Source organism: Rhinatrema bivittatum, chromosome 8 (assembly GCF_901001135.1).
Source record: "Rhinatrema bivittatum chromosome 8, aRhiBiv1.1, whole genome shotgun sequence".
In the NCBI taxonomy this organism is placed as follows: Eukaryota; Metazoa; Chordata; class Amphibia; order Gymnophiona; family Rhinatrematidae; genus Rhinatrema; species Rhinatrema bivittatum.
In genome coordinates, this window is record NC_042622.1 from 4,738,746 (window position 1) to 4,758,928 (window position 20,183).

General features: G+C 48.0%; 1 protein-coding gene across 4 annotated transcripts in view; it reads left to right on the forward strand.

Annotated features, from left to right (window-relative positions):
* RAD21L1 (RAD21 cohesin complex component like 1) overlaps nt 1-20,183 on the forward strand; it is a 775,557-nt gene that overhangs the window by 427,110 nt on the left and 328,264 nt on the right. The gene's annotated exons all lie outside the window — the stretch shown is intronic.

A 20,183-nucleotide genomic window follows, 5' to 3' on the forward strand; every position in this document is an offset into this window, starting at 1 on the left:
TATAGGCTGATTCATTTTGCACTCTGCTCACTATATATATCTTAATGCAAACTTACACTCTCAGTTCTTCATCAGCAAGCAGGGCTGAATTAGCCATGACACATGCATGATGTCATCTGAGGCACTGAATGAACCTATCTCTCAGTGCTCATTAAGGGGTAGATTTACAAAAACGGCGCGTTCGTGTACTTTTGCTGGCGCATCAGGCGCAAGCAAAAGTATGCGGGATTTTAGTAGATACGCGCGTAGCCGCGCGTATCCGCTAAAATCCTGGATCGGCGCGCGCAAGGCTATCGATTCCGTGTAGCCGGCGCGCGCCGAGCTGCGCAGCCTACCCCCGTTTCCTCCGAGGCCGCTCCGAAATCGGAGCGGCCTCAGAGGGAACTTTCTTTTGCCCTCCCCTCACCTTCCCCTCCCTTCCCCTACCTAACCCACCCGCCCGGCCCTGTCTAAACCCCCCCCTTACCTTTGTCGGGGGATTTACGCCTCCCGGAGGGAGACGTAAATCCCCACGTGCCAGCGGGCCGCTAGCGTGCCGGGACGCGACCTGGGGGCGGGTACGGAGGGCGCGGCCACGCCCCCAGACCGCCGCAGGCCGTAACCACGCCCCGGGCCCGCCCACAAAACGCTGCCGACACGCCCCCAAAACACCGCGCCGACCGGGCCCGCCCCCAACACGCCCCCCTCGCCAAACCCCGGGACTTACGCGAGTCCCGGGGTCTGCGCGCGCCTGTAGGCCTATTGAACATAGGCCTACCGGCAAGCAGGGCTCTGAAAATCCGCCCTTAAAGGTTTAGCAGTGGTTCTCATGCTGCTTGTGATCCCCTCAGTCTGAGTTTGTCTGAGCTTTTGCACAGACATGTGACCCTCTTTCTCGAAAATTTTTCTATATTTTTTTGTATTCTATATTTTTGCAGTTCCTTTACAAATTCCCAGGGCCTCAGCAGCCCCTCAACAGCACTTTTAAGTGCTACCAAACTAAATAAATAAATAAAAGGATGTCTTTTTTGTTTCTTCCTAGTTGTCCAGAGAGAGGCCCAAGAAGAAGCTATTCATCAGCTTCTTCAGGTCCTGTGTCTATGGGCACTGGATTTCAATCATCGATGCCCATGAGGTCTGTTACAAATGTTTGGGCACAAAGTATTAAAATATTGTCCTTTATAGAGGGATCCAAAATATGATAGCAAAAATTGCCACAAAAAAATCACCTCATGAAGTAGTATATACTTGCAATTGGTACTTCAGATGAATGATTAAATATCTCAATTGAGTAACTCAATAATTTAAATATGTAAAAAAAATTTTCAAAAATACATTTTTTTAGCTAGAGAGGAAAGTTTCATACATAGTTCTTTTACCCCACATCAGGTAATTTGTATATTTGTAATCATGAACTAACCTCCACCAGCCAAATATTTTTATGTGAACATTTTTCGTGTAATTCGTGAATTAAAAAATTCAAAAACAGTATGCCGTGTCAATGTGATAGATCTTAAGTCCGCTTCAACCGAAGCTAAATTATGATAATGCACTCTACAAACATATTCACTGTGCTTCTCTTAAAAAAGCTGACACCAACTTATCTGTATAGCCGATCAAGCTCCCAACGTGGCCGCGTTTCAGATCCTCACGGATCTTTCCTCAGGGGATATAAACTCTTTTAAACGGTCGGACTCTTTGTTGTACAGCCAAATCTTCTCAAGGGGCCGTGTCGCTCCCAATATGGCAATGCTTCTATGATTTGATAATCTCCTTGCCGGTAGCACAGACGTCTGTTTCCGCTGAGTTCAGTACTGAAGCTAAACGCTGACGCCATTTTTATTTTCCAGTCTGGATTACTGCAACTCCCTTTTGATTGGCCTTCCTAAATCTTCTTTGAGACCCCTACAGCTCCTTCAGAACGCTGCAGCCAGAGTTCTTACAGGTAAAAGAAAAGCCGATCACATTACACCTGTTCTAAATCAATTACAGTGGCTCCCTATTGAAAAAAGAGTAGAATTCAAAGTTCTCTCTATTCTTCACAATGCAATATACAAAGCCGATTACTCCACCTTTGATGACATCATTCACTTACATTGCTCTCAACGAACAACAAGATCTACTAGTAAAATTCAACTAATAATTCCCTCACTTCCACAGGCCAAATTATCCTCCACCAGAAACAGAGCCCTTTCCATTATTGGCCCAAAACTTTGGAATTCATTACCTCATTTCCTCACCAATCAAGAAAACTTAAAATCCTTCAAAAAAGACCTAAAATCCTGGCTACTCAGCCAATCTTTTAAAGTCTGCACTCAATGAACTTATAGTATATTAACATAGCCTGCTATCTTTCAATATCTCCTTCAATCAATCTCCCTGTTTCATGACGCAGATGTCCTCTGTTTTCAATGTTCCCAGATATCTCTGTTCACCTACTCAGGGTTTTCACCCTGTGTTATCCTGTTATACTCATTCTTCTTGTTATGTCTTTGCTCATTATTGTTAATTTTTGATATTCTTAAATTTTCAAACATCGTTCAATGTAACATGTTGTTCTGTATGTAAACCGGAGTGAAGGCAACTCTGCTATACCTCGGTATATAAAAAAAATGCTAAATAAATAAATAAAGGTCAATAGATTTTTATCTTAAGAAAATAAGAACATAAGAACATGCCATACTGGATCAGACCAATGGTCCATCAAGCCCAGCATCCTGTTTCCAACAGTGGCCAATCCAGGCCATAAGAACCTGGCAAGTACCCAAAAACTAAGTCTATTCCATGTTACCATTGCTAGTAATAGCTGTGGTTATTATCTAAATCAATTTAATTAATAGCAGATAATGAACATAAGAACATAAGAAATTGCCATACTGGGTCAGACTAAGGGTCCATCAAGCCCAGCATCCTGTTTCCAACAGAGGCCAAACCAGGCCACAAGAACCTGGCAATTATCCAAACACTAAGAAGATCCCATGCTACTGATGCAATTAATAGCAGTGGCTATTCCCTAAGTAAACTTGATTAATAGCCGTTAATGGACTTCTCCTCCAAGAACTTATCCAAACCTTTTTTGAACCCAGCTACACTAACTGCACTAACCACATCCTCTGGCAACAAATTCCAGAGCTTTATTGTGCGTTGAGTGAAAAAGAATTTTCTCCAATTAGTCTTAAATGTGCTACTTGCTAACTTCATGGAATGCCCCCTAGTCCTTCTATTATTCGAAAGTGTAAATAACCGATTCACATCTACTCGTTCAAGACCTCTCATGATCTTAAAGACCTCTATCATATCCCGCCTCAGCTGTCTCTTCTCCAAGCTGAACAGCCCTAACTTCTTCAGCCTTTCCTCATAGGGGAGCTGTTCCATCCCCTTTATCATTTTGTTTGCCCTTCTCTGTACCTTCTCCAACGCAACTATATCTTTTTTGATATGCGGCGACCAGAATTGTACACAGTATTCAAGGTGTGGTCTCACCATGGAGCGAAATAGAGGCATTATAATATTTTCCATTTTATTAACCATTCCCTTCCTAATAATTCCTAACATTCTGTTTGCTTTTTTGACTGCTGCAACACACTGAGCCGATGATTTTAAAGTATTATCCACTATGATACCTAGATCTTTTTCCTGGGTGGTAGCTCCTAATATGGAACCTAACATCGTGTAACTACAGCAAGGGCTATTTTTCCCTATATCGAAGAACTTATCCAATCCTTTTTTAAACACAGCTATACTAACTGCACTAACCACATCTTCTGGCAACAAATTCCAGAGTTTAATTGTGTGTTGAGTGAAAAAGAACTTTCTCCGATTAGTTTTAAATGTGCCACATGCTAACTTCATGGAGTGCCCCCTAGTCTTTCTATTATCCGAAAGAGTAAAATACCGATTCACATCTACCCGTTCTAGACCTCTCATGATTTTAAACACCTCTATCATATCCCCCCTCAGCCGTCTCTTCTCCAAGCTGAAAAGTCCTAACCTCTTTAGTCTTTCCTCATAGGAGAGCTGTTCCATTCCCTTTATCATTTTGGTCGCCCTTCTCTGTACCTTCTCCATCGCAATTATATCTTTTTTGAGATGCGGCGACCAGAATTGTACACAGTATTCAAGGTGAGGTCTCACCATGGAGCGATGCAGAGGCATTATGACATTTTCCGTTTTATTCACCATTCCCTTTCTACTAATTCCCAACATTCTGTTTGCTTTTTTGACTGCCGCAGCACACTGAACCGACGATTTCAAAGTGTTATCCACTATGAGGCCTATCTCTCTTAAGAACATAAGAACATAAGAAATTGCCATGCTGGGTCAGACCAAGGGTCCATCAAGCCCAGCATCCTGTTTCCAACAGAGGCCAAAACCAGGCCACAAGAACCTGGCAATTACCCAAACACTAAGAAGAACCCATGCTACTGATGCAATTAATAGCAGTGGCTATTCCCTAAGTATAATTGATTAATAGCCATTAATGGACTTCTCCTCCAAGAACTTATCCAAACCTTTTTTGAACCCAGCTACACTAACTGCACTAACCACCTCCTCTGGCAACAAATTCCAGAGCTTTATTGTGCGTTGAGTGAAAAAGAATTTTCTCCGATTAGTCTTAAATGTGTTACTTGCTAACTTCATGGAATGCCCCCTCGTCCTTCTATTATTCGAAAGTGTAAATAACCGAGTCACATCTACTCGTTCAAGACCTCTCATGATCTTAAAGACCTCTATTATATCCCCCCTCAACCGTCTCTTCTCCAAGCTGAACAGCCTTAACCTTTTCAGCCTTTCCTCATAGGGGAGCTGTTCCATCCCCTTTATCATTTTGGTAGCCCTTCTCTGTACCTTCTCCATTGCAACTATATCTTTTTTGAGATTGGGTAGTAGCACCTAATATGGAACTTAACATTGTGTAACTATAGCATGGGTTATTTTTCCCTATATGCATCACCTTGAACTTGTCCACATTAAATTTCATCTGCCATTTGGATGCCCAATTTTCCAGCCTCACAAGGTCTTCCTGCAATTTATCACAATCTGCTTGTGATTTAACTACTCTGAACAATTATGTATCATCTGCAAATTTGATTACCTCACTTGTCGTATTTCTTTCCAGATCATTTATAAATATATTGAAAAGTAAGGGTCCCAATACAGATCCCTGAGGCACTCCACTGCCCACACCCTTCCACTGAGAAAATTGTCCATTTAATCCTACTCTCTGTTTCCTATCTTTTAGCCAGTTTGCAATCCACGAAAGGACATCGCCACCTATCCCATGACTTTTTATTTTTCCTAGAAGCCTCTCATGAGGAACTTTATCAAACCCCTTCTGAAAATCCAAGTACACTATATCAACAGGTTCACCTTTATCCACATGTTTATTACCTCCTTCAAAAAAGTGAAGCAGATTTGTGAAGCAAGACTTGCCTTGGGTAAAGCCATGCTGACTTTGTTCCATTAAACCATGTCTTTCTATATGTTCTGTGATTTTGATGTTTAGAATACTTTCCACTATGTTTCCTGGTACTGAAGTCAGGCTAACCAGTCTGTAGTTTCCCAGATCGCCCCTGGAGCCCTTTTTAAATATGGGGGTTACATTAGCTATCCTCCAGTCTTCAGATACAATGGATGATTTTAATGACAGGTTACAATTTTTTACTAATAGGTCTGAAATTTCATTTTTTAGTACCTTCAGAACTCTGGGGTGTATACCATCCAGTCCAGATGAATTACTACTCTTAGGTTTGTCAGTCAGTGAACATCTTCGAGGTTCACTGTGATTTGGTTCAGTCCATCTGAATCATTACCCATGAAAACCTTCTCCAGTATGGGTACCTCCCCAACATCCTCTTCAGTAAACACCGAAGCAAAGAAATCATTTAATCTTTCTGCGATGGCCTTATCTTCTCTAAGTGCCCCTTTAACCCCTCGATCATCTAACGGTCCAACTGACTCCCTCACAGGCTTTCTGCTTCAGATATATTTAAAAATGTTTTTACTGTGAGTTTTTGCCTCTACGGCCAACTTCTTTTCAAATTCTCTCTTAGCCTGTCATCAATGTCTTACATTTACCTTGCCAACGTTTATGCATTATCCTATTTTCTTCTGTTGGATCCTTCTTCCAATTTTTGAATGAAGATCTTTTGGCTAAAATAGCTTCTTTCACCTCCCCTTTTAACCATGCCGGTAATCGTTTTGCCTGCTTTCCACCTTTCTTAATGTGTGTAATACATCTCGATTGTGCTTCTAGGATGGTATTTTTTAACAATGACCACGCCTCTTGCACACTTTTTACTTTTGTAGCTGCTCCTTTCAGTTTTTTTCTATTTTTCTCATTTTATCAAAGTTTACCTTTTGAAAGTTTAGCACGAGAGCCGTGGATTTGCTTACTGTCCCCCTTCTAGTCATTAAATCAAATTTGATCATATTATGATCACTATTGCCAAGCGGCCCCACCACCGTTACCTCTCTCACCAAATCCTCTTCTCCACTGAGAATTAGATCTAAAATTGCTCCCTCTCTCATCGGTTCCTGAACCAATTGCTCCATAAAGCTATCATTTATTCCATCCAGGAACTTTATCTCTCTAGCGTGTCCCGATGATACATTTACCCAGTCAATATTGGGGTAATTGAAGTCTCCCATTATTACCGCACTACCAATTTGGTTAGCTTCCCTAATTTCTCTTAGCATTTCACTGTCAGTCTCACCATCTTGACCAGGTGGATGGTAGTATATTCCTATCACTATAGTCTTCCCCGACACACAAGGGATTTCTACCCATAAAGATTCAATTGTGCATTTAGTCTCCTGCATGATGTTTATCGTGATGGACTCTATGCCATCCCGGACATAAAGCACCACACCACCTCCCGGGTGCTCCTCTCTGTCATTGCGATATAGTTTGTACCCCGGGATAGCACTGTTCCATTGGTTGTCCTCCTTCCACCATGTCTCTGAGATGCCAATTAAGTCTATGTTATCATTCACTGCTATACATTCTAATTCTCCCATCTTCTTAGACTTCTGGCATTAGCATACAAACATTTCAAAGTTTGTTTTTTGTTTGTATTTTCATTCTGCTTTTCAATTGATAGGGATAAGTTAGAATTTTTTAGCTCAGGTAAGTTTTTAGTTACAGGCACTTGGACTACTTTTCTTATTTTTGGAACCTCACTGTTGGGATGCCCTAATTCTAATGCATAATTATCCAATGTAAAACCATGCTGTTAATCCGTCATCACGCGAAATTCAAAAGGCTGGGCCAAGACGTAATTCACTGTTTTGACCTTCACTGACAAAGTCTCAAATGCAGGTTACAATTACGTCCGTCCATAGCATTTAATGGCAGAATGAAAATATAGTTCACTATCAGGTCCATCTTTAATGTCAAACAAGAGATCTCCAATCCAACTCTTCGTTGAGCCCATCTGCTTCCTGCATAACCAGTGTAAATATCCAAACAACTACACGATTGCCTCCCCATGATGATACTTGAACACAATCCAATACCGTCCACAATAACTGAGAGAAATTATGATTGTATTGAACACAGTGTAACACTATAGGAGCAGATAATGTTTCAGTGTTCATTTTCGATTTGTGTTCATTGAGTCTGATTCTGATCTTACGTGTAGTTCTGCCTACATATATCTTGGGGCAGGGACAGATCAAAGCATAAACCACAAATTCTGAATTACATGTAGTTTTGAAACTCCGTGTCACTTTATATTGGGAAACCAGATCAATCCAAGTTTTGCCCTATAACGTGTTCTCACAATGCCCACCCTGACCACATTTGAAATGGCCTTGGTTCTCTTCAAAAGTTTTAGATGACAGCTGAGCATGGACCATTTTATCTCTGATGTTTGCGCCTCTGGAAGTAACAATCAACCGCAGGTCCTTAAATACATCATGCAACATCAAAATATGCCAGTGATGGCGAATAGATGCTGATAACATGGTCATGGCAGTTGTTTGTCTGAGAACACATACCAACTGTGGATCCTGTTTCCTAGGTTTGTATTGGAAAAGTGCTTGTCTGTCTGAATATTTTGCCCGTTTGTAGGTGTGTCTAATAACTCTTCTGAGATAACATCGCTCCAAAAATCTCTCACTCAAAACTTTGGCTTGTATCTCAAAATCATATCTATTTGAACATATACGTTTAATTTGAAAGAATTGGCTTGTAGGTAATCCACATTTGAAGGTGTTGCGGTCTGTGCCGCTTCCCCTCTTTTCCCGGTGAGGGGCGCCTACCTTCAGCTCAACAAACGCCGTGGGTTCCACCTTCCAGCCTCCGGGGCTGCACATAGGCCCATGTGGCCTCCGCCATTTCCACGCTTTGATTCCTGCGGCCTCGCGCGCCCGCGAGTGCGGATGTCTTGTGCGCCCAGACCCCGGAAGCCCGGCTCCGCCCACACTGATGACGTCACCCGCCATCCCAATATAACCGGCGCTCAGAGTGTTCCTCTTCGCCTTGCAACGAGGTTCACTACAGTCTTGTAGCTCTGAGTTGCGTTCCTTGCTTGCCTGCTTCCTGCCTGACTCCGGTTTGCCTGACTACGCCTTGCCTGATTCCTGCCTTGACCTCGGATTGCCTGACCACGCTTTGCCTGCCTTGATCTCGGATTGCCTGACCACGCTTTGCCTGCCGCCTGCCTTGATCTCAGATTGCCTGACCACGCTTTGCCTGCCGTCTGCCTTGACCTCGGATTGCCTGACCTCGCCTTGCCTGCCGCCTGCCTTGACCTCGGATTTCCTGACCATGCTTTGCCTGCCGCCTGCCTTGACCTCGGACTACCAGACCACGCTTTGCCTGCCGCCTGCCTTGACCTCGGACTGCCAGACCACGCTTGCCTGCCGCCTGCCTTGACCTCGGACTACCAGACCCCGCTTCCTTGGCTACTTGTCTTGACTCCGAGTCTCCGGAGTGTGCCCAGCCTGCTTCTGGTCCTGCGTCCAGGTTGGCCTACCCGAGTGCCTGCTTCGCCTTGCCTTGCCATTTCTCCGGACCCTACGCCAGGTATCCTGTACCCTTTCTGAGAGATAGAGTGCTCGCTGTTCTCCTAAGTCCCAAGGCGTCGGAACCCTACAGGCTCCTCCTGGGGGGTTCCAGGCGTCCGGGTGAAGCTCTTGGTTTACACACTAAGTCTCCTGAACTGTCTAGTCTCGGACTGCTGGCTTCCCTCTCTAGCACCCAAGTCCCAAGGCGCCAGAACCCTACGGGCTCCTCCTGGGGGGTTGCTAGGTGTCCGGGTGAAGAGCTTGTGCTAGTACTCCTAGGGGTACCTGCCTCATTGTTACTGGACTCTCGCTTCTCTGGGGCCCAAGTCCCAAGGTACCAGAACTCTACGGGCTCCTCCTGGGGGTTCTCGGGTGCCCGGGTGAAGAGCTTGTGTCTGTCCTTGTCGTCTGTGGATTATCTAGTTCTCTGTTGCTGGACTCTCTCACTGGGGCCTAAGTCCCAAGGTGCCAGAACCCTACGGGCTCCACCTGGGGGGTTCTGTGTACCCGGGTGAAGACCTTTTTCAGACTCCTGCCGCTACACCTCGCCCTCTGAGTCTTGGCTCCGCCTCCCAACCTGCTCCGCCCCTCGGGGTGGGTTGGCCCAAGGGTCCACTATTCAGCCGCAGAACCCGGCCGCAACAGAAGGAGTAAGAATGGTGACTGTGGAATTTAAGAAGATTGTTGTGGTCAGTCAATTTGCAGTATACTGTAGTGTTTATTTCTCCATTGTTTAATTGAACTAGTACATCCAAAAAGGATAATTGTTTCTCAGACCACTGTGCCATAAATTGAAGATTTTGGTTATTAGTGTTGACCCGATTACAAAATGACACAAGACGATCTTCAGTATTATTCCATATCAAAAAAATGTTGTCTATATACTGACACCACATCACTATGTTCTGCCACCATTCAGAATTATAAATAAACTCACACTCAAAATTAGCCATATACAGATTCGCTGTAGTAGGAGCCAATGGTGATCCAATAGGGATCCCATGCACCTGACAGTATATATCAGTATATATCAGAATCAAACATGAAATAGTTGTTGAACAAAACATTTTCCAACAATTGTAAAATGAAGCTATTGGATATGATTATGGATTGATCCTGTAAACACTGTTGTATCACAGTAAATGCTTGATCTTGGGGTATGTTGGTGTACAGCGATGATACATCCATTGAAACTAGCCAATATTGATGATGATGATCCAAAATTATCTTCTGAAGACATTTTAAAAAATGAATAGTATCCTTAATGTATGATCTCATATTTTGAACATATGGTTGCAAAATTTTATCTGTCATTCCCTGTACATACCAGGATCATTCCAGACGGTGGGTTATGTTCCATGTCCAGCAGATGGAGTCAGAACACAAAATTCCCAGGGGAGGAACTATATAACCACGCCTCCCCTGTAACAGCTCTCAGTAACGTTCTGACTCCAGCAGATGTGAGCAGGGGACTTGTGGTCCCCAGCTTGTTAGCTTAGGGCTACCTCCTCAGGGGGATCAAGTTTAAAAAAAAAAAAAAAGGAAGTTTTAAATTTACAGTTTAGGTCACTTTGCTAAGGCTCCTCTTACAGCAGGGGGAGAGCTCTCCGCTGGTGCTGGCTCATCGCTCTCTAGCCTGGTGACTTGCTGACAGGCTGTTGCCTGTTTTCTTTCTTTCTTTTCTCATTTTCCTCACTGAGGGCTCAGTTGGGGTAAGTATATTTTTGTTTCATCTTCTTTTTCTGCAGAAGACTGCAATTTTTTGGACTCCGTTCGGCTCTCTGAGGTGAAAGTCGGTAGCGCCAGCCTCTCCTTCCTGACCCAGGTTTTCCCCCCTCCCTTTTGGGGAGCGACCGACGTCCCGACCTGCGGCCCCGCAAAGCACCATTCCCCGGGGCCGCCTGCTGTCGGGAGGGTAATTCCCCATCAGTTCTTCTTCAGGTCGGTGGGGGACCGCGGCAAGTGTCCGTTGCCGGGTCGGCGCTCATTTTAGGCGCGAGCCACCTGTAGAGCTTCCCCCTTCTCTCTCTCCCTGCGGCGATGCAGTCCGCGGCGCCTTGTGAGGGCTCCGACAGGGCCGGATTATTTTATGAAGAGGGTCTGTGCTCAGGCTGTTTCCCGAGGGGGAATGTGCGCCAGCTACTAACAAGGATGTTCGAGCTGCAGACCGTGTGGGAAGGAAGCGCCAGGCCCCGTTCCCTCTCAACGTGGGAACGGCGGCCATTTTGTTGCAAGATTCTGATGCTGCGCTGTCTGAGGAGGACACGGATAATCCGTTCCCCACTTCTAGGCCCGTTTTGGACCCTTACTCCGAGTCTAATCCTGGTAGGCAGAGGGGGGAATCCCCCGGTGGGTGACCCCTCAGCATGCCAGGCCTTTTCCCCTGAATTCATAGTCCTGATGCACAGGGCTTTTCTTCAGAGCAGAGACACGACCTTCGGGACCTGGGGACCCTCTCCCCCCAAGATACCATGTCCTACCCCCCTCCTGGGTGGGACCCTCCCTCAGGCTCGCCCCCTTTAGTAGGCGGGGGAGCGGGGACATCTTGTGGCCCTACTGGGACACCATCGATAATACAGACTTCGTCGGGGGAAGGACAATCCCAGGACCCTGACGTGGACGACCCCACCTTGGCGGCCCAGGTGAAGGGCGACGACCCTAGGGTCCTCCGCATCTTCCAAGCAGCGGAGTTAGATGACCTCATTCCCTACATCCTCCAGGAAATGGATATTGATCCCCCTTCGGAACCGGTGGGGCCTGACCCAGCTCTCAAGAAGGGGGACTGCCTCCTAGCAGGACTGCGGCCTCTAGCCAAGTCTTTTACCACTCATCACAAGATCTTGCAGTTGATCACTCGGGAATGGGATTCCCCGGAGGCCAACCTTAGGGTCGGTAGAGCCATGGAAAAAATTGTATCCTCTGCCGGCTGATTTTTTGGAAATTCTAAGCATACCACTATTCCTGACACTGGAGGGACGGCGTTGAAGGATATGCAGGATCGGAAGCTGGAGGTTTACCTCAAGCGTATCTTTGAGGTCTCGGCCTTAGGGATGCGGGCGGCTATTTGCAGTTCCCTCGCACAGCGAGCGGGTCTTCGGTGGGTGCAGCAGCTTCTCACCTCCCAGTCCTTACCAGACGCTGAGGCTCACCAGGCGGACAGACTGGAAGCCGTGGTTGCCTATGGAGGGATACTTTATATGATCTTTTAAGGGTCCTAGCCCGAACCTTGGTGGCGGCGGTCTCAGCGCGTCGGCTCCTTTGGCTTCGCAATTGGTCGGCTGATGCCTCTTCCAAGACACGTTTGGGGTCCCTTCCTTTTAAGGGTAGGTATCTTTTTGGTGAAGACTTGGATCAGATCATCAAGTTCCTTAATGAGAACGCGATGCACAAGTTGCCCGAAGATCGACCCCGTTCGTCAAGATCATATAATTACTCCAGAAACCGTTATCGTAACCAGCGGAGAGCGCGTCCTCAGAGGCAACAGCCACCTCGGGCTCCCTTTTCTCGTTCGCACTCCTGGAACCTGCCCTTTCGTGGATGCCACCAGGGTAAGGAAGCGCAGGGTGCTGGTACATCCGCTAAATCTACCCAATGATGCCAGACGGACCCGCGAGGTGGTCCCTCGACTGGGGGGTCGCCTTGCTCTCTTCTACGAAGAGTGGGTCCAAATCACGTCGGATCAATGGGTTCTGGATATTCTAAGATGCGGTTACGCTTTGGATTTTGTTTGCGCTCCTCGGGACCGGTTCCTGTTTTCCCCTTGCGGGTTCTTTATAAAACAGGGAGCCGTGCGGCAGACCCTCGATCGTCTCCTTCAATTGGGGGCCATAGTGCTGGTGCCAGCCGCCGAACTGGGCCGGGGGCATTATTCAATCTACTTTGTGGTTCCCGAGAAGGAAGGTACTTTTCGTCCTATCCTGGACCTCAAGCAGGTCAACCGGTCCCTCAGAGTCCCTTGTTTCCGCATGGAGACACTCCGTTCAGTGTTAGCAGCAGTTCATCCGGGATAATTCTTGGCTTCGTTGGATCTCACGGAGGCGTATCTCCACATACCAATTTGTCAAGCTCATCAGCGTTACCTACGCTTCAAAATTTTGGGTCAATACTCCCAATTTCGCGCTCTTCCCTTTGGCCTGGCCACAGCTCCACGGGTTTTCACGAAGATCATGGTGGTAGTGGCGGCAAACTTGCGCAAGGAGGGCATCCTTGTGCATCCTTACCTAGACGATTGGCTCATCCGTGCAAAGTCACGAGCGCAGTGTATCCTCGCAGTCGACAGAGTGGTATAACTTCTCCAATCTCTGGGATGGATTGTCAACTTCACCAAGAGCAGCCTGGTCCCGTCCCAGTCGTTGGATTTTCTGGGAGCTCACTTCGACACCAAGAATGTCAGGGTTTTTCTGCAACCGGACAGAGCTCATTCTCTGCGTCAGCAGATTCAAGGATTTATGGCGCTCGAGACGCCCACTGCCTGGGACTACCTGCAGGTACTGGGGACCATGGCCTCGACCATCGATCTGGTTCCTTGGGCATTTGCGCATCTGAGGCCTCTGCAGAGATCCCTACTCTCCCGGTGGCAGCCGGTGTCGAGAGATTTCCAGGCAATCCTTCCAATTCCGAGAGGAACCTTCATCAGTCTCCATTGGTGGCTGGAACCGCGGCACCTAGCTCAGGGGGTGTTGCTGGAGGACCCGGATTGAGTGATTATCACCACGGACGCCAGCCTCACAGGCTGGGGAGCGGTCTGTCGGGACAGCTCAATCCAGAGTCGATGGACGGAGGAACAGTTGAAGTGGCCCATCAACCGCTTGGATACCAGGGCGGTCCGTCTGGCGTTACAGGGTTTCTTCCCCATAGTACGCCATCAAGCAGTCAGGGTGCTATCGGACAATGCGACTACAGTGGCGTACATCAATCGCCAGGGAGGCACGAGAAGTCGGTTTGTCTCTCTGGAAACCGACAAATTGATGGCGTGGGAAGAGCTTCACCTCCAACGACTAGTGGACTTGCATATAGCGGGAGTGGACAACGTACAGGCGGACTTTCTCAGCCAACAAAACTTGGATCCCGGAGAGTGGGAGCTCTCGCAGCAGGCGATGTGGATAATAGTACGGCGATGGGGGACACCGCACGTAGACCTAATGGCAACCGCCGGAAATGCAAAGGCCGCCCGCTTCTTCAGCCGCAGGCGGGAGCGCGGCGCCGAGGGCGTGGACGCGCTGGTCCTGCCCTGGCCGCGCCACTGTCTCCTATATGTTTTCCCACCGTGGCCCCTCGTGGGCAAGGTCATCTGCAGGATAGAGGCACACCAAGGGCCGGTGATCCTTGTGGCGCCAGAGTGGCCCCGACGACCATGGTTCGCGGATCTGCGCAATTTGACAGTGGAGGGTCCTCTTCGTCTCGGTCAGCTGCCACGTCTTCTACGTCAGGGACCAATATTTTTCAAGGAGGTAGATCGCTTCTGTCTTGCGGCCTGGCTTTTGAGAGGCATCAGTTGAGGAGGCGAGGTTATCCGGAGCCGGTTATTTCAACGCTACTGAAAGCACGTAAGATGTCCACCTATGTTACCTATGTTCGAGTCTGGAAGGTCTTTGAGGATTGGTGTGGAGCGAATTACATTCTTCCCATGCAGGCCTCAGTGCCACAAGTCCTTTCCTTCTTGCAGGCAGGTTTGGATTTGGGTCTTGCTTACAATTCTCTTCGGGTTCAGGTGGCGGCCTTGGGGGGCTTTTTCTTCGCAGTGGAAATAAGGAGTTTCTGTCCTCGCATCCAGACGTCTCCCGTTTCCTTAAAGGAGTGAAACACTTGAAGCCTCCGATTCGCCCACCTTGTCCGTCGTGGAATCTGAATCTGGTGCTCCGAGTCCTCTGTGGTTCGCCGTTCGAACCTCTAAGCTCGGCTACCATCAAGGATGTCACTCTCAAGACCATTTTTCTTGTGGCAATCAGTTCAGCAAGACGTATTTCCGAGCTGCAGGCCCTATTCTGTCGTGAACCATACCTTCGTTTCACGCCTGAAGGGGTTTCACTGAGGACGGTTCCTTCTTTTCTCCCTAAAGTGGTTTCGGCTTTCCACCTCAACCAATCGGTGGAATTACCATCTTTTGCCTCTTCTGAGTCTGGAGACCTGCGTAGACTGGATGTACGGTGGTCTCTGATACGCTATCTGGAGGTGACTAATGATTTTCGGCTCTCCGATCATCTGTTTATCCTCTGGTCCGGACCCCAGAAGGGTTGCATGGCCTCCAAACAATCTATAGCGCGGTGGTTGAAGGGAGCGATCATAGCGGCGTACCTTGGCGTAGGTAAGTCCCCTCCGCTGGTTGTCAAGGCTCATTCTCTTCGAGCCCAGGCGACATCTTGGGCGGAGAGCTCCTCCGTCTCCACTCAGGAGATTTGTAGGGCGGCCACCTGGAAGTCGATCCATACTTTTGCGAGACATTATCGCCTGGACATCGGTGCTCCGTCGGGCGGTCAGCTTGGAGACAAGGTAATACGAGCAGGGCTGTCTGCGGCCCACCCGTGATGGGAAAGCTTTGGTACATCCCACCGTCTGGAATGATCCTGGTATGTACAGGGAAAAGAAAATTATTCCTTACCTGCTAATTTTCGTTCCTGTAATACCATGGATCATTCCAGACACCCTCCCTTGGTTTGGGGGTTTGCTTGTGGGACATCCCTGCCTACCTGTCTTAATAATCTTTTATTATTTATTATTTATTTAGGGTTTTTATATACCGACTTTCTCACAGGACAAGCAGGATGGTAGTCCTCACAAATGGGTGACATCGAGGATGGAGCCCTGTACGGAAAACTTTTCTGTCAAAGTTTCAACAAGCTTTGACTGACACTGGCACACTGGGTGCACTGAGCATGCCCAGCCTGCAATTATCCCTGTGAGCCACAGGTGTCTCCCTCAGTCTTCTTTTTTCCGCTCTGCAGTCAGCATAGCGGTTGGAGCTCTGTGAGGATTTTTTAACTAATTACCTCATGGAAACACTTAACTTTTCACTTCAAAAAACACTTTTCCCTGCACTGGTCTCCCTCCGCGTACGTTTTTACGACGCTCGGTGAGTACTAATTCTTATTTTTCGGTCGGTTCCTGTCACTATCTTAAGGCTGTTAACTGACTGAAGCCTTCCCTTCCCCCATTTTTCAGTTAGCTTTAAACAGCTTGCGAGTATCTCTGTGACACTCTGCTTGCTTATGCTAGTGGGGTAGGGATTTTTTCCTTAACTTTAGGACCTCTGTAGCTTCAAGTCCTTCGTTCCCTGGTACCCTCACGCAGTCGATACCCTATCGCTACACCGGGACCCTCCTAAACCGCCCTGGGCTTTTATATGTCATCAGCGCCCCTCCCCCCACGGTGCCCTGATGCCTTTATCCATGTTTTTTGCTTTTCAGTGCTACCAGGCTTTTTCCTCCTACGCACTGTTTTTTTCCTTGGGCTTCCTCGGTGCCGTCCCTACCCGGATGCATGCCATTGACGCATACGCTGTTAGTCACTGCCATGCATACTCGGGTCGCCGCCACCGCTGCCCGAGACACTTTTTAACGATCCCAGGGTCACTTCATCGATGCCACCCCCCCTTTTGGGGATGCCATCGATGCCCCATCCTCCCCACCGATGTCCAGCCCCTTTCCATCGGTGGGCATCGGTGCCACATCGATTCGTCGGTGGGCATCGATGCCGGATGGTCCCCATCGGTGGACATCGGTGCCGGATGGTCCCCATCGATGGACATCGGTGCCGGATGGCTTGTCCGTCGATGGCATTGGTGCCGGATGGCCGTCCGTCGATGGCATCGGTGCCGGGTCCTTTTGCATCGATGGACACCGATGCCCAGGTGTTTCATCCATGGGCATCTATGTTAGAATGCATCCATCGAGGGCAGTCGATGCCAGGCTGCTCCCATCGGTGAAATTCGATGCCCAGGTGGGTCCCATCGGTGGGTATCCATGCCGGCTCGATTCCGTGGATGGGCGTTGATGCCAATGCCAGCCTTATGGCTGGCATCGATGCCCATGCCGATTCCAGGACTGGCGTTGATGCCGGGATGGAATTCATCGACTGGGAGATCCATGCCATCGATTCCATACGTGTCCATATCGATGCCACCGACACACGTGTCTGGGGCACCGATGCCATGTACACTTGGAAATCTGAGTCTGTCCAAATCGATACCGTCAACGTCTGTGGCCCTATAGTTGATGCCCGTGGCCATGCCACAAACGGCATAAATGCCCGCCTCCATGCATCGATGCCCTCGACACCTCCGTTTTCCTTCGGTGTCCTTGACGCCCTATTGATTCGACTTCGACTCAGTCGATGCCGGTATCTTTTTCAATAACGGCAATGTTTTTCGATTATTCGATTCCACATCGTTTCAAAGATACCTATGCCACTGCTGTCAGTGCCCGTCACTGTCATCATTCTCCTGGCCAGTCATCGACGATTTTTCATACCCATTTTGATGATATCCTCGAAGCCCCTTAGGTTGCCTTCAATATCGTCAATACCGACATAGCACCGCCACATAATACCCTCGCCTCCTCACATTGCTCCACGCTTTGGGTTCTTTTTTAAGCCCCGTATTAGCTTAAGACACTCCATTGTGTCAGGAGCAGAGCAGGCGTGCTGACAGTTCGTCATCGATCGCCTTCCAGGACGACGAGGGCTTCCATCTCGGCGCTGGGGAAAGACCGGGCCGAGCACCGTGGCACCCATCATCGCCGACATCGTGATCGTCCGCCGCTGACGCCATCCAGCACATCGGTGCCATCCTTCTCCAGGCTGGACAACGCTCGGGCAGAGCGACATCACCACTGCCATCAGCACTGTTCCTACAGTTTTGGCAGTCCTTGGTGATCCAGAACTTCCGGATCCAGGTCCGACAGCTTCTGCATTGGCGTCACGACACATCGAGCCGCTGTGACGAGGGAAGGGAACATGAGTTCCGTTAGGGCTCCTCTGTTCCTGGCGTGCCCCACCGTCAAGTGGTGTGGGACTATGGCCATCTGTTACACTTAGCAGTCTAAACGCCACTCACGCCTGGCCTGTCTCCTCTGTACCTGTGCCACCATACCGGGTTTCAGAGCGAGATGGACGTTTACTTCCCCGGCCTTACCCTCGAGGACTCCGGAGACCGTCGGGGTCAACAATCTTCACCGGCTCGTCTTGCGGCGATCCACGTCGGATGGTAAGTACCCGCTTCGGCGGCATTCCCATAGAGTTGTGTTCTCCCATTCGGACCGTGGTTCGAAAAGTTCTGGGTCATGTGCCTTTTAGAACTGTATTAGTGTCACATATCACTATGTTAGCTATGTTAGCCACAATATCAGGAGAACCCCTCTATCTTCTTGGGATTGCAGCAGGGCTTCTTCTCTTGTCAGTAACAAGTCCCTGTGCCGACCAATGCTCTGACTCTTGGTTCCCTCCCAACCAAGGTCCAGCTGCATTGGCTGATCTGCTAAACATGAGATTCAGCAACCATTGCCCCATGTACAAGTCCACCTTGAGGCCTGGCCACAGGTCTCAGTGTCTCCTTGTACAGCATACAGAAATGCGGGTACCACTTACCGCTCACACACCTGCAGGAGCCTACATGATATCCTTCATTGGGACACCTCCTGGTCTCCCATCTGGTCAGATATCAGAGCGGCCACCCCACCTTGTACCAAAGTCCCGGTACACTCCCCCAGGCGCTACAAAGTGCAGAGGGGAGAAGGGAGGGGGGTTGGGGAGTTTTAATTGCACTATTCTTTCTTTTAACAGAAAATAGTTACTCTCCGCACATCCTGGACCTAAGAAAATCCAACTTTCTTTAGAAGTCACAGGTACAATAGTATCTTTGGTTACCATCACTCCATACTGCAGTAAGTACATTATTTTAATGTTTCTATGTGCTTTATGGTGAGTCAACATTACAACCCCAAGCTCTGCCGCTGGCACCAGCTTCGGTAAGTGAACTGTCTCTTGCATCACTGTTGGTGAATGCTGTTTTCTCTGCGGAGTGTAACATCATTCACTTTCCTTGCATAGACTACTGCTAACCACTTTCAGTACATGCAAGGAGCTCTCACTTTTTTCAGGACTCACTATACATTTACTAACTGGGATTACTGTCACTGCCATAAATCCCTTCTGTAACACTTCTGGACACCACAGTCTTAAGACCCTCTTGTCCAGCATGCGCACAGACATTCTGATACATTCGTATATGTCCCTGTGCATATTTTCCATAACCTCAGCCCTTCAACTTTTCATGGTTGGGCTATGGGGTTTCTTCCCACTATGCATTTTTCTCATAATTCAAAACTGCTATGGGTTATATTCAGTGACATTCTATACTCAATGGACCTAAGTGGTTTCATTGCTTTCGTCCCTGATTCTTATCCCAGTTCGAACTAGGACCTAGTCTCCTTCGACTCATGCTCGCAATTCCTTAGGGTTATAAAGTTTCTCCTGAAAGCTGTCAACCCATTATGCATCTATTGCACTCCAGCATAGTTTCTCATAAACGTCCTGGACGTTGCACCCATGAGTTATGCCCTTATGCCTTCCAATACTGCTTTTGCAACAATTCTTTGTGCATAAGACAGACAGCATAGGGACAATGTGCTTTCCAACTCATAAGCACGCACAACCTCTTAGCTGCTCTGCTAGACAGCTGCGCAGCTCTACCCTTGGCCCTTGTTCACTTCATGCGTCCTTGGGCCACATATCTAAGAGATTTAATGAACGCTCTATCTGACCTTCTCCACGTAGGTTCTATCCTCTCGAATGGTCTCAATTACATGTGTACAGGGCAAATCTTTTAACGCTGAGTTTAACTAAACTTTCCTCTGCGTCTGCATCATTCCATACGATGCACAGGTTCTGCTCCCTACACATGTTTCCTATGCGTTCCCTTAGATGCCTTTTCTTCCATCAAAGGCCTCTTCAATATATCTCTTCTGCTGCCTCTCGTAGCCAGCATTCTTCTAATGTTGAACTGGGATGGGGTTCAGTATTCTTTTCCCCACTCCCTGACTGAGATCAGTATGCTTCCCATACTTCTCAATCCATCATATCAGTAACCTTTTATTCCCTCACCAGTCAGTCCCAAATCATAGACTTACTGATGTTCTTAGGTTCTGGTAGTGTCACAAAACCTTCTAAACATAAATCTTGCCGTTTAATATGGCAGGCTT